Source organism: Gavia stellata, chromosome Z (genome assembly GCF_030936135.1).
Source record: "Gavia stellata isolate bGavSte3 chromosome Z, bGavSte3.hap2, whole genome shotgun sequence".
In the NCBI taxonomy this organism is placed as follows: domain Eukaryota; kingdom Metazoa; phylum Chordata; class Aves; order Gaviiformes; family Gaviidae; genus Gavia; species Gavia stellata.
The window spans coordinates 2,287,172-2,301,011 of record NC_082637.1 but is presented as its reverse complement, the minus strand read 5'-3'; the positions used below and the strand labels follow the sequence as shown (position 1 = coordinate 2,301,011).

The 13,840-nt window shown below is 43.2% G+C and overlaps 1 protein-coding gene across 1 annotated transcript in view; it reads left to right on the top strand.

The window, feature by feature from the left end:
* Positions 1 to 13,840, top strand: part of DCC (DCC netrin 1 receptor) — a 362,206-nt gene that overhangs the window by 139,160 nt on the left and 209,206 nt on the right. The window lies entirely within an intron of this gene.

Here is a 13,840-nt window from a genome sequence, read left to right as displayed (position 1 = left end):
ATCAGATAGTTTGAGGCATTTTGTTCACTGGGGCAATTACAATTGTGGACTTGTCCTAGAAATGACTCTGGAGGCCAACTAAACCTGCATGAAAAGCCAACGGCAACGTCTTACTCTATCTATTGGTGGGCTTTATCCTGCTGAAATATGAGAAGGTGATCACAAATGGGTGAGGTGATGGAATAAAGTAGTCAATAAGCAATAGAGAATTATATCGTACATAGTTCTGCGTTGAGCTGTTGTAGAACATTTGTCTCGGGGAAAGGGAAGAGAACAAAAAGAGGGGAAGAAAAAGAGCAGTTTGGCAGTGGAATATCAAGTGCAGCCAACCGTTGAGATCAGAAGGTTTTTGTCTACGTGCTGGAAGGATGAATTTTTTTTTTTGTTGCTGTGAAATTAATAGGTGTTTGGTTTTATGGACTGCACTGTGCAGCAGCGTAAGTGTTTACTGCTTTATGGGTTTTTAAGTAACAGAAAGATGTCTTCATCTTAAGCTAGATGATATGTAAAACACTGATAAAAGCCTTTCAAAGTTTCTGGGTTGTAAATGATTAATGACCTGCACTGGGCTGCAGGTTACACTTGCCTCTTCTCATGGATTATGCCAGTAAGCTGAGAGCAAGAGAACATGCTGAAGCGTTGTTCATTCTCCGATTTGCACTGGGAAAAGCAGAATCTTGGTAGCCCACAAATAATCTAGAGAGCCTTACTGAGATCAATTAACCAGCCTGATGGCTCGTACCATGGAATTTATTTGGGAAATCCTTTAAAAAGTTTCTGCACAGTATCAGTGTGAAGTTTTAAAGCTTTGCCAAAAATCTGGCCTTCTGGAAATAGAGAAATAAGTATGGCCAGGGTCCATGTTCTTGTTAGCTGCCGTAGTCTGGCTCTTAAGGACTCCTGCCTGAACACTGAGCAGGAACGTTTGCTGAGATCCATCAAAGTTGAGTCCTGTAAGCTGTTGTGTTATGAGCGCTATTTTCCAGAGTGGTTCCAGGCAGCGCAGGGGGACCTGACAGTTCCATGTGGCCGTAGCTGAGATCATCTGGTAGACAAAAGTGAGGAGTAAGCACCACTGAAAGCCACCGGTTTTCAAAGTCCCCTCCAAGCAAATACTTAAGGCAAATGAAAATGGGAATGGGGCTAAGGTTTCTCTCTCTGTTTTCTGCCTTGGTCCCAAACGAATGGCTGAACATGAATTTTGCACTTCGTTGCAGCTCACTTCCCTCTTATTCCTTCTCCCTTGTGATTCAGCATCTCCTTTACAAGCCTGTCCTCTTTCTTCTCTCTCCATTGTCTGAAAGCATCTCCAGTAGCGACTGGGGAATTGTCAGACACCTCTCAGCCCCTCTGTCCCTCTCCCCTAGACACTCATGCCGCAGGCACTTTGCAGCTGCGAACCTATGCGTGGGAGATCCGGGAGGGGGGTAAATGGAGAAGAAATGTAATGTCTGTGGAGTCATTATTATTATCCTCCTCCTGCTAGCGTGACCCTCCAGCCTGGGCTCCCTCCTCGCCCTGCTCTGCAGTGCTAATTGGCTAACTGAGGTTGGTGGTTGGGTATCGGCATCAAGAGGCAGATATTTATTTGGGTTCCCGCTTTGGTATGTGCCCTTCACCCGGTGCGGTGCAGGTTCTTGCCAGATGAGCGTTTCCCTCTGCGCAGTCACCAGAGGTGATGATGAGGTTATCTTCCCTTAGGGATGAATGTGAAAATGAGAAGGCACTTAAAAACTAGATTTCGCTGGCAGAAAAAAGGTCTATGTGATATTGAGGAAGACTGGCTGGGATCATCATCTTGCTCAGAAACAACCTGCTCCGCTACAGATCTTGCTGTGGGGAGATGTGCAGTTGTTTTGCCTTTGTTTTTTGTTTGTTTTCTTTCTGCTTTCTTTTAAGCTGAATCTCACATTCAGTTCGTGCACTTGGATTATGTTTACATGCATGAACACCTGAAGGAAACAGGCCATCTCCTACTGTCGTGGGGTTTAACCTGGTGCTAGGACCATCCTAGGGGAAACTGGATAACTTATTGCTGCTCCCAGCTAGTCATTCCAAATGAAACGCTGTCAGTAAATTTTACGCTCTGTGTTGGTGTTTATTATGTTTGGCATTGAATGAAAATTAAAATAGAAGAAAATGAAAAGAAAATCCTAAAGAGCTACAGGACACTGTTGTAAACTGTCTCCATTTCCCTTTTTAAGTGATGGATTACTTTTTTCTGGCTATTTAATCAGATCTTCAAACAATGCCACTCCAATTCCTCTGAGATGAAGGGAGGGCCAGCACGCACAGATGGTGGAGAAGCCAGCTGTAAATACAAATGAAGTGGTGGGGCTGGCCGTGGCGGGAGGGACGTAGCCTCCCCTGCTTTGATGTTGCTGGGCCATGCTCAGCACGTGTTTCGTGCTTAGCTCGAGCTTCGCGTGGCACCGCCGAGTAGCTGGGGTCTGGCTGGGGGAGTCGGGCAGGGAACGACCCAGCAGAGCCCATGCCTGCTGTTGGCCTGTTTTTATGAGAGCCCAACGAAGTTTCGATGTACTCATTAATAGCTGTCATCCCTTTCTGGAGCCATTAATGTGAAGGGGTGTAAATGGAGACATGTTGAAGGCTTATCTGAGCTTCCTTTTTCTGAAAGCCAGGGCCAAATAAACCCTTTATTGAACTAATAATGATTTTACCCTAACAGTGATTTCTACCCCAAACTTACATCAGGGTAAAATAATTGCTTTTTTTTTTTGGTGGTCCCTAAGACTACAGATAGTTTCTGTTAGTATTTATTGCAAATCATTTGGACCATCCAGTGGGCTAAATATGTTATGTATGTTCTGTTGGGGGATTTTGGAAGTTTTATTCAGGTAGAAAGGTATAATCAGTCTGATTGCTCCTACTACCGCTGTTGTTACATGGATGCGTAGATTCACATCCACTGCTGACCACCATTAACTATAGAACCTGAAGTAGCAGCACATAAGTTGCATTAAAGCAAGTATAAATGAGCTCAGATTGAGACCAAATATATCCCTTGTAAAGGCTATGATGCTAAATTGGAATTAGACAATACTGAAATGAGAAGCGAAAGCCAAACGGGCTGTGATAATAGCTTCCACTTATAGTATTCCAGATGTGGCTATAGGATGCTCAAAACTATTTCGATCTGTGTTGCTTAGACTACAAAAAGCCAATGAGCTCCCTGAGAAGTACAAGATTTCTGTCCTATTTAGCTGAGATTATGACTGGAGAGGCGTGGTACTTAACAGTGCATTATGAACTAGAGTAAAATAAGTGATGGTAGATGGTCTGCAATACACGCATTAGTCAATAAATCAAAGTACATTTGTGGATTCCAGCACGCTTGGGATTGTTTCTTCTCCTTTTTCCTTTCTTTCCCATTAACAACTTTAATGTTACCCTCTTAGGAAGAGATTGCTCACCAGTTTGTAACAAGGGGAAAAAAAAAAAAAAAGCCACTTTAAATGCTTCTTATTTCTGTAAAAAACAAAGCAATAAATGAGGCAGATTTAAGGATTTCAGTTCTCTTACCTCCAACACACATGTTCCGGGTTTCTCAGGTCACTCTGCTGCTTGGCTGCCTCTATTTCTGCTCCCTAGCTCTGCTAAAGGGCGATGGACTTTACATGGTCTATGGGAATGTGTGATTGTATTGAGCAGGTACCAGGAATAAAGCCTACAATATGTATTCCTGCTTATGTGTACTGGAAAATAAATTCTCAGCAAGAAAAAGCAGATGAAAGAGATCTTAGCTGACTGTCTTGTTTTTATAACTGTATAAAACCTGTTATTTGCACAACTGGCAAATGAATAGAGAACAGTGTGGTGGTGAGTGATGGACATGCGTAACTTCAGACGAGGAGAGTGTCCCAGAGGAAAATCTTCCTATAAAGAACTCCCAGACAGTTATTTGCTTTATGTCGGTGGCTTCTCACAGATCCATCCTTCAGATATTCACAAGATGTGTGGAGGGATTTTTTTTTTTGTTCTAGCAGGTGAAAGATCAGATGAAGACAGCCGTGAAATAATCAACTTGTGTATACAGTAGGATAATTATTAGCTATGTTCCTGCAATAAATTCCCTTGCTAGACAAATCTTCAGCTTAAGAAGATACCCTCTCCCAGACACTGGTAAATGTGCTGTAAATCAATCTTCACTCTTGGCGTTAGAAGCGGTGGCTGATTTGGCAAACAGAGCAACAAAGAGAACTCTCTCTTATGTGGCGTAACCAACCAGTACCTGGCTCTTTGTGCTGCCATGCAGGGAGGGGACACAGCGCCAGAATTATTTGAAGAAGTGATTGCATGTCCGTCCATGGATGATCTCCAGATGTTTGAGGATGTCCAAAAATGGATGTTGCAGGGAGACAGGGAAAGGCACAGAAAGCTGAAGCTTGTGGGTGGCCTGGTCCTCGATGGCTGGTCCCCATCGATGGGGTGTTTAACTGCGAGCCCCGCTGCTCCCGCTCAGCGTTCTGTGCCCTTCACTTTGTCGTTTTTGTCTTGTACTTCTTCTTCTTTCTTTTTAATTCCTCTACTTACAAGTTGCGTAGCTCCTTCTCATGTCAGGCTTTCAGCTTAGCAGGTAGCAGATTTAACGCTTTTGCATGCGCAAGATCTTTGCATTTCTGTATAATAAGACTTAGATTGGGAAACCTGTGAATTACTTTTCTTTGCTAAAGAAACAGGGGTTGGCTCAATTTTCGGAAACCTTCCTCTCTCCCTGAATTCTTATTATAAGAACATTCTGTGAGGCACCATTTCCCCTCCCTTTATTATCATAAGTAATTATTCAGTATTATCTATAATTACTTTATTACTTACATTACTTGTTACTTATTATTTATAATTATAGGATAGTATTATTTATAATTCCTTCCCTGTTAAATAAACAACCACAAAATAAAAATCCATCTCCGTGCTAAGAAACTGAGCTTACATTGGCATCAAAACTTCAGATTTTTAGTCCTTGCAAGTCTGTTGGAAAGCCAAACCATGTACATTAATCTTGCTTATGGTTAGTCTTAAAATTAGCCTGAAATAAACCTCATGATTTCAAATATCAGGAAAAAAAGGTTTGTTTGGGTTTTTTAACAATAGGTAAAACAGTGAAAAGGTAGTGATAAGGAATGCTCTTTATTAGAAATTTTAAAAAGAGATTAAGCAGATGTATCTTTGTGCTAATAATCCTGATCCCGCCTTCGCAGAGGAAGCTGGAATGTGCTGTCTCTTCAGTCTGCTCTTTATGGCCTGAATTAGAAATAGCAAATTTCAGAGCTGCTTTGCATTGTGTAGGCAGAAACAGAGCAGAAGAAAGAAGTGAGAGAGTATTTCAAGATCCCACTCATAAATTTCAGAGGAGAATACATAGATTTCCCCCTGCCCCCCAACGCAGAGAATGGTAGTTGTGGAATGTGGAAACATATTTATTTTCTGAAGGCTTATTTAGTTACGTGGTGCGAGTTATACTCTGACCGTATGGAATTCTGTGATATAAGAGCGTGGGGGCAAATTCCTGCACTGGACCAGGGACCCTTCACACCCCCGAGCCGATGGCTCGCTCACTGCCTCTGGCTTGGATGTTGCCAGGTAGCTCTTGGCTAGAAAACTTGTGCATCGCTCTGGGGTGCTGTTCCCAAGAGGGGACATGGAGACAGTGTGTAGTGTCACTCTCCATCACACACAGTTCTTCAGCACCGTCTGAGCGGACTCGGCGCCCCCAAAATCTGCTTCTAGCTGCAGGAGAGTTTCCCCTGACGTATCCTATGGCATGCAACCCATCTCTGGTTTTATGCTATAAAAGCTGCACTCTACTGAGCTGCAACACAGCCCTGAGTATTTAAGATGCTTTGAAATGAAGGAAATAGTGCAGAGTTGTGAATATACCTTAGGGATATGAGGTGTAACCTTCCATGGAATGCAGCTCCAAGCATGAAGTGCGATGTAGCCCAGACATGATCGTTTATTCCCAAAGGTGATGTGACAGCCCCAGGCAGTGGGGGGCTGTGCCGGGGGGCTCTGGACCCTGGACAAATGCAAATGTGCTGTGTCGTCATCCTGTCTGGAGCCCTACCACTGGTGATGGCCAAAGAGGTGCTTCAGGGGAAACTGCGGGCAGCAAAAAGCGGTAAAAGCACCTGATGCCCAGGGATGGGGAGAAGAATGACTTCCTGAAGCATAGCATCAGGATTTTTTGTGTTGAAACAAGAGATTTAACGTCCTTATTTTGGTATGCACAACTGGTAAGCTGTTCACATTTATTGCACTGCATAAGCAGTAATAATCATGATAATAGTAAGAATAAATTTTGTTTATATGCTTTTATGGTGGTCTTTGCCATAATATTATGACACCTTCCTGGGGATTTATAACAGATGTATGCAAAAGTGCAAAATCAGCGGAATATTTTTCTAGTTAAAAAAAAGTTGGTCTATAAAGGCCATCCTGAAACCAGCAGAGGTGCTTAAAAGGCACCTCTAGATAGATGCACTGCAAGGGATTATCTTGGAAGATCTTTGCATGTCTTTAAGAACAAGTTAGGTAAACATCTGCTAGGGATATTTTTAACCTGGCAATGGTGTGTAGGAAAGAATTAGTTGGGTTCATGAGATCATGTCTAGTTCTGCTTTCCATTGATCCAGTGAACATTGCCGGTAACTTTGGACTGTAAAGATTCTGGAAAGATGTGGTCAGAGATACTTGATCTTGTCCTAAAATACTGATACAAAAATTGGTGGCTTTGCTCTGGAAGAGCTGTGTAATGGTTTAAAAACCTGGCAGCTGGGTTTCTACATCAGCACAGTCTCCTACGAAGCTCAGGAGATGGGCTTTTGTGCTGGAGTCACTCTACTTTCCCCGACTGCGTGAAATTGCAGTGCAGGCAAAATTTTGAACATTTGGACAGTCAGGAAGGAATTCAACAAGAGGGAGGCCCTGGTCTAGAGAGAAAGGTCATGTGAGAGTGTGGTGAGACCAGGAGATGTCTCCTGGTCTGAAGTAGGATGTCTCTCCTCTCATCGATGGATGTATTCCTATGAAATGTCAGGTGTTCTGGGGTGAGATGTTTCTCAGCTGTGCTGGAGCCGCCTTGCTGCATGTGAAAGACCTCAGTGAGCTGAACAGGATGGGTTTTTATAGGCAGCTTCCACAGGAGAGGGAAGAGTGCAGCCCAAAATTAACGGTCCTTTCGTAAGTTAGGAGGGGTGTGCTTGCAGCTTTACAGGTCTGAGGTTGGAAGCAGTTGGACCTGGACTTTCCCTGTCCCTGTGGAGTGCTGGTGATGGGTGGCTGCTGTGCGGCATAGGAGACTTCACTGCTTTCGCCTTGGGTTTTGGGTTGCACATCTCTTCTGGCACCACTAGTGTACCCTTGATGAGATGGGCCAACGTGCCAGTGCCTGGGGCAGGTGGGGAACTCTCAGGGTTTGGATGCAAGTTTTTACAACCAGGGAGAAAAGTTCAGGTGAGCCAGGAGCTCCTGGGAGCAATTGAAGTATTTGGGGAGCTCTCATGCCTTCAGCAGTCAACAGCAGATGAGTGTGGGACTGGAAGGTTGACAATTTAGAAGCCATTTTTGAAGTTACCTTAGTCATCTAAGGTGTCAGACACCTAAGGACGTTTGTGCTTCCTGAATCATTTACAAACATATTTGTGCTTTCTTTAAAAAAACCCAAAACCTACAACTAAAGAGTGATCCAAGCACAAAGGTTTTGTAAAGGCATGGTAGAATTTTACAGAAAATACTGTGAAACCTATTGCGTGTAAGAGAGAAAGAGCTGTCGTCTATACTCTTAACAGGAACACAACTATGTATTAAAACAGATTTAGGATAATTTGACAAAAAGACAGAGAAGGGTAATAATCTCCTATAATGCTATTAACCATTTAAAATCCAGCCTTACCATGATTTTTTGACTTTAATAAAGGATACGTGTTGATAAATAATGATCATGGGAACCTGGAATACAATTAGGGTTTAAGTAGTGTTAATTAAAATATCACTTACTGTATATTGACTTTACACGGCAACGTCAGAATAATCACAAGATAGAATGAATAACTGCACAATTAGTTCTAAAACTTTGAGATCTGTTAGAATTTAATTTGTCAGAATAGCAGAACTGAAATGTCTGCGTTATAAATATGGAAAGTGATGTACTTTTTAGTCCGATACGAGTTTGTTGCAGATAACTGAACATAATGACTTCATATAGGAACTCTGAGGTTTTTTTGGGGTTGTGGGTGCTTCGGGTTCTTTAAAACTTGAAAAGGAGATTTTGGTTTTCAGAAGTGTTGGGTGAATGACTACGCTTGCACACCAGAAAGCTTCATTTTTCATACAGGAATTTGAGTACAAAGAAAACAGGTTTTCATAACAGCTCATTGAAGAGTTGCTCATTCAGGTTTGGCATAACCTCAGCGTTTTATGTTTTCACGAGAGTGACGCAACGCATTAGACAGTGAAGTAACGCTGTAGAAAAATCCATAAAAGGTGCCAATTCAAATTCTGAAAAAGCTCGAGTCAGAGGTGAGGTCAGCTAAGTCTCAGCCTTTGGGCTGTGGGTGTCTGCTGCCACCTGGGTCTAGCTCTTGTGCATCTGCTTCCCCCCAGCTCTGCATGGAGCAGCCGCCGTCTTCTGTTCTCCAAAAGCCGGTGGGTTTGTTTTCTTCCCTGGTTTGTGAACGTCAGTCTCCTTGCAGCTTGAAGGAAGCTGTGTGTGTCTATATATGTAGCCGTATATCTGTGTAATTGAATTTCATACTTACAAAAGGGAAGAGCCACTGTGCGTGCGGTCTACATGTGAAAGTGGTTTGGGTTGGTTTTTTTTTTTACATACCAAGTGACTTGAGTAGACTGTGAAGATGTGATAGCCTTTTTGTATCTTTATTTTAAAGGCATCAGACAATAAGGAGTTTGAGAGAGACTTCAGGTGCATTAATGCATGTGATTTAATTATTAAAGAGAGCATCAGTGGCAGCTGATCTTACAAATGTGGTAAAAGAAGAAACCAAATGAAAATTGCGGGAGGCTGCGGACTGCAGCTCCTGCAAGGAGGCCTCCTGCGACTCTGCCGGCACTGCTGGAGGGGGATTTACTGTCAGGAGAGGTGACAGCGCAAGTTTCAGAGAAGCCGTGGTCATTCTTGAATATACACGTAGGCTCTGAGGGTTGGCCATAGGCGAAGATCCTTCTGCCCTTACTTCCAGGGAAATATCTGTGCCCTGAGTTTCAACAATTTAATAGCAAGTTGTTAGGGGGCTCTACTGGACCTTGCAGCTTGTGTGGGAATAGACTTTCCTTCCTTTAAACCACCGATAAAGAGGAAATGGTGGAAAAATATGGAGAAAAGCCTTAGAGAGGAAAGACAGACCAGTGCTTAAACTGCTAGTCTGACCCTGGCTTGACAAAGGTTTTGTCACAAACCTCCCTGTAACTCACTGGGATGCCTATTGATTGAATGTGTTCAGTGGTATTTGCCTGTTTATCAAAGGTGTCCTAAAAAGAACTACATTAGAAAGCGTGAGGTGTCCATATATTCTGTAGCTGGACGCTGGTAGGCATTTAAGTTTTTTAAGAGTTGTTCATCTCTCTGTACACCTCGTGTCCTTCTAGCCTTGTTCGTTTGGCCGTGTATAGCTGGGCGTTTCATCGCTGGTTTCCGACTTTGCCTGCCACTTTGCAAACTTAATTTTTAAAACTCCTCTCTTTGTCATCTATTTTCCCCCTTACGTTTCCCTAAACATAACCATTTCCTTCAGAAGCGTAGATGAAGTTATACTGCAGAGTTCAGGAGTAATAAGGTCAGGAGATGCATTGTCTGCAGTCCTGAGCGCTGATGAGTTTTTATATGTAGTGCGCTACCTTGTCACCTTCCCAACAGAAACCTATTTGCTGAGCTGCCATTTGATCAACGATAAGAAAGGGTAAGAAATAGCTGAATGTGTTTGGTTTATGGGGAAACAGCAAATTAATCTTTGGGCATATTTGTCAGTGATACTAACTTTCTGTCTTTGCTCTCCGAGGGGAAAGATTTAGGGAAAATAACCCCCAAATGTGCAGACTTGCACGTGGCCCTATTTAGGAAACTGCTAGATATTATATTAATTTTGCTTTTTTTCATACTTAGGGCCAATGGTACAGGGCGACACGTGGAGCACGTGCACGAGACAGAAAAATGCGCTGCCAATATCACTCTGAAGACTAGAATATATTGATTTCATTAGCACCCACAGCTCAAACAATAGAAGATCGTGAGCTTTGTCATCCCCGTGTACATGTGTTTGTGTGCTCTGCTATGTGCAAAAAGTAATTTTTCAGCGTTGCAAAAGACAGGTCTGGGAAAGAATTAAAAGAGGAAGGGCAAACTTTGGCTCTTTGCCACCTGGAATTAAATCCATTTAATTCACCCTGACTATCCTTGTTATAGTGTTAAATATAGACTAAATAGTTTAATATGGATTTATGTAATGAGCTCACAAATTGATTTTGCCGCGCAAGCTCGGTTTAGAGTTTAGGAGCAGACAGTCTCTTGTTAAGATCAAAGCAGTACTCCTGCCTGCTGACACTGCTGAGCACTGGCTTGGGGGCAAAGATGATGGGGTTTCTTTCTTTCTTTCTTTCCCTGCTGATGTGGATTCAGACCTATTAGGACTTTTTCTGTTTGTATGTTTATTTACATCTGTGGGATCAGAGAGTAATAAGGGGGCAAAAAAAAAAAAAAAAGAGAAATCACAAAGAAAAGCGCACCTTATGCAAGCTCCTAAGGGAGGAAGCAGGCACGTTTCTTCTAGGAATGCAAATGTCTTATCTGAGTGACAGGAAAAAAAAAAGCAGCAGGCTTCTCATGTTCTCCCCCTCCCTCTCCTCTATCCCTTCCTTCTCTCCCATTTCTCCCCCCCCCCCCCATTTAGGAATAATTTCATGCCCCTTATTTAAACATCAATTATTTAGCTCAAGTGATTTGCTAATAATTTGCAGAATGAAATTTCTTGGAAGTTTGGGAGATGAATCCCTGCGATGGTGCATCTTTCATCCGTCCCTTTCCCTGTCTGGCTCAGTGGCCTCGGTTAGATGTAATTGTAATTGGTGTCTGGGTTGGGATGACAGTGTCAGCCTATCATTTCAGGGTTTAGAGCTGTACATTGGATAGCCAGATTTGTAATTATAATGTGCTTTACTCCTATTTATATTCAGCAGTGTTCTTGCCTTGCTGTTCCTTTCCCTGGGAGTGGAAGATCGGGCTGGGGAGGGGTGGCTTGAAGGCAGTGAGAGCCATTATTTGTTCAGAAAACACCCTGATTCTCTGAGGAATAGAGGGCCAAGGTGAGCAGCCATCAGAAGTTACCATTTACTGTCCTGGGGCACGTGCTTTGAAATTGGTCCTGTCAAAACTAAATGTGCTGGCCCTTCCAGCAGGAAAAGGCGGAATTTCCCTTCCATGGATAGCTGGAACGGCGTTATCCATGCTGCGAGCCAGCGCTGTGCCCCGGTCAGGCTACCACGCAGAGGATTTCTCTTACAACGGTCTCTTAAAGAGGATTATTTAATGGTCCTGTTTTCCTCAAATGTGTCTGCTTTCAGCTGTAGTTGCGGGACCACAAACACAGATTTGCAGAAGTCAACAACTTGGTACCACTGGAGTGGAGACCAGGATCAATTTCCATATCTACTGTAATTTTCCTTGCAACGGTAGGAGTTAATTTTGAAAAGGTCCAAAGGTTTCATTAGGTAGAAAAAGTCCCGCTGGCCTTGTCAGGCGGCAGCTGCAAAGCTGACGGCGCGTCTCTGGCTAGGACAGCTCTGGTCTGTGTGGCATTTCAGGTGACCGCTTTGCTAGCAGACACTTAATTTTCCTGTTCAGCCTGTTTAATATTTTTCTTCTTTCAGTTTCATCATGTTATTCACTTTGAAGGATTTCTCTTTCTCCTGGGTCTACTTTCTGCAAAGTCTTCAATGTAATTGTATTTTCCCCAGGATCGCATCTGCAACCATCGCATGCAGCGTAAGGCAACGCTGTCTTCTACCTAATGGGATTTGAACCTATAATCTCATGGGAGCGTCCTAATCCTGCTGCGGATTTTTGAGTGAAAGGTGTTACCAGGTCATTTAATTTCATATTCATGGGGCTCCTGTCTGCAGAAAGAAATGTTAGTTAGAGCAAAGACTAGGTTCAAGAAATTCACATGTTTCTCCATTGAATTTCCTAAAGCCCCGCTTAGGAGTTACTCCTTCGTCCCTGTTCTCTAGTTTGGTGTGGAGGTAACTGTTTTATACTGCTTTGTACGTGGGACAGCTTCAATGTGAGGATGAAAGAGTCTTCGCCTCCCAGCAGCGCAGATCTGCTCAACCCCCGGCAAGGGTCTGAACCAATGTTGCCGAAGTTCCAACATTTCACCTATCTAGCTCTTTAATTAATTTTAAAAAGGTCTTTAAAAAGAAAAGGGGAGTGGGAAGGGTGACAACTCTAGAAGCTTTTACAGCACATACAAGAAAATAAAGTTTGTTGACAGGAAAAAGAAGGAAAAGAATATTTTCTAAAGAGAAACTGTGAAAAAGAATTATTTTCCTCCCTTTCCTCTGGTCCCAAACTAAAAATATACGTATTTCTCTCCTCTCCATCCTTCTTGTAGCATCATTTGTTGAGAAAGCAGGGGAGGGAGGATGGCGTATACTTGGGCTTCCCGTACACTTTCTGCTTTTTTTGAGCTTGTGACATCTCTGTGGGCAGAATCTTTAAAAAAATCTTCAAAATATTGTATTTAGGGTACAACTGCTTTGCAGTTACCTTTGGCACAAAGGGATGTCTGATAGGCAAGTGATCGTTCAGAGGCACACTAGCTATTTACACATATGCTGGGAAATAAAGGGAGAACCAGATTTGGGGATGTAGCTCACAGAACGGACACAGGACGCGGTGTCATTACTGAAGGGCGATGAGCAGTCGCAAGATTTCCCCTGCGTGACCCAGGCCCCTGACCTGCTGGGGCCACCCCGAGGGCTCCCCCGCCAACCTGGAGCCCCCCGTTGTGTCCCTCCCCTCTTCAGGAACAGAGAAGGGACCCTTTGCTCCCTACCAGACCTGAGCATCTCACGGCTGAAAAATGCTGGATAAACTATTGTACTGTCAGCTATTCTGGGCATTAAATTAATGTCCCACTTCTATAGATTTTGGTTTACCCACGGTGACCTTAAGAGGCTGTATTCCTGATTTACAACGGCCGCCTGGGAATGAATCCATCTCCTTGCAGGACTAGAGCCACGGTTAAGAGCTATGCCTTGGTCTGCTTCAAAGGAATTCAGACTTCTAATATCCTTACATTTATCTTTTCTTAAACCAGGATTAAGGGAAGCTTAGATATCCTTTGTTTACCTTTTTGTTTGTTTTTTGCTTTGGGGTTCTTGGTGGGTTTTTTCCTTGTTATTTGTAATTTAGCGTATGTTGTACTTCTGTGCGGTACAGAGATATTAACAATTTCATTACAGAAAACAGTTGGCAGGATTTTCCCTGCCAAAACTTAGTATCTGTCCTTCAGGTAGCAACAGCTGTTCACAGTTGTTGTCAGTTAAAACATCTATAGCAGCAGTTTCAGTTGAATAAAGCAAAATTTTGCTAATCTAGTGGTGTGGAAGAACGGAGACGGATTTTGAAGCGTCTGTCACGGCTGTTAACCCTGGAAAGAAACGGGGATTGGGTAAAGAGCCTGAGAATCAGGGGAGGATGGGTGCCTTTTTGTAATTTTTGCAAGAAATAGGACAATTAATGACGTGGCTGGCATGGGTAGGGCATGGGGAGCCTGACCCTGCAACCCCTGTGCCAGTGATGTGAGAC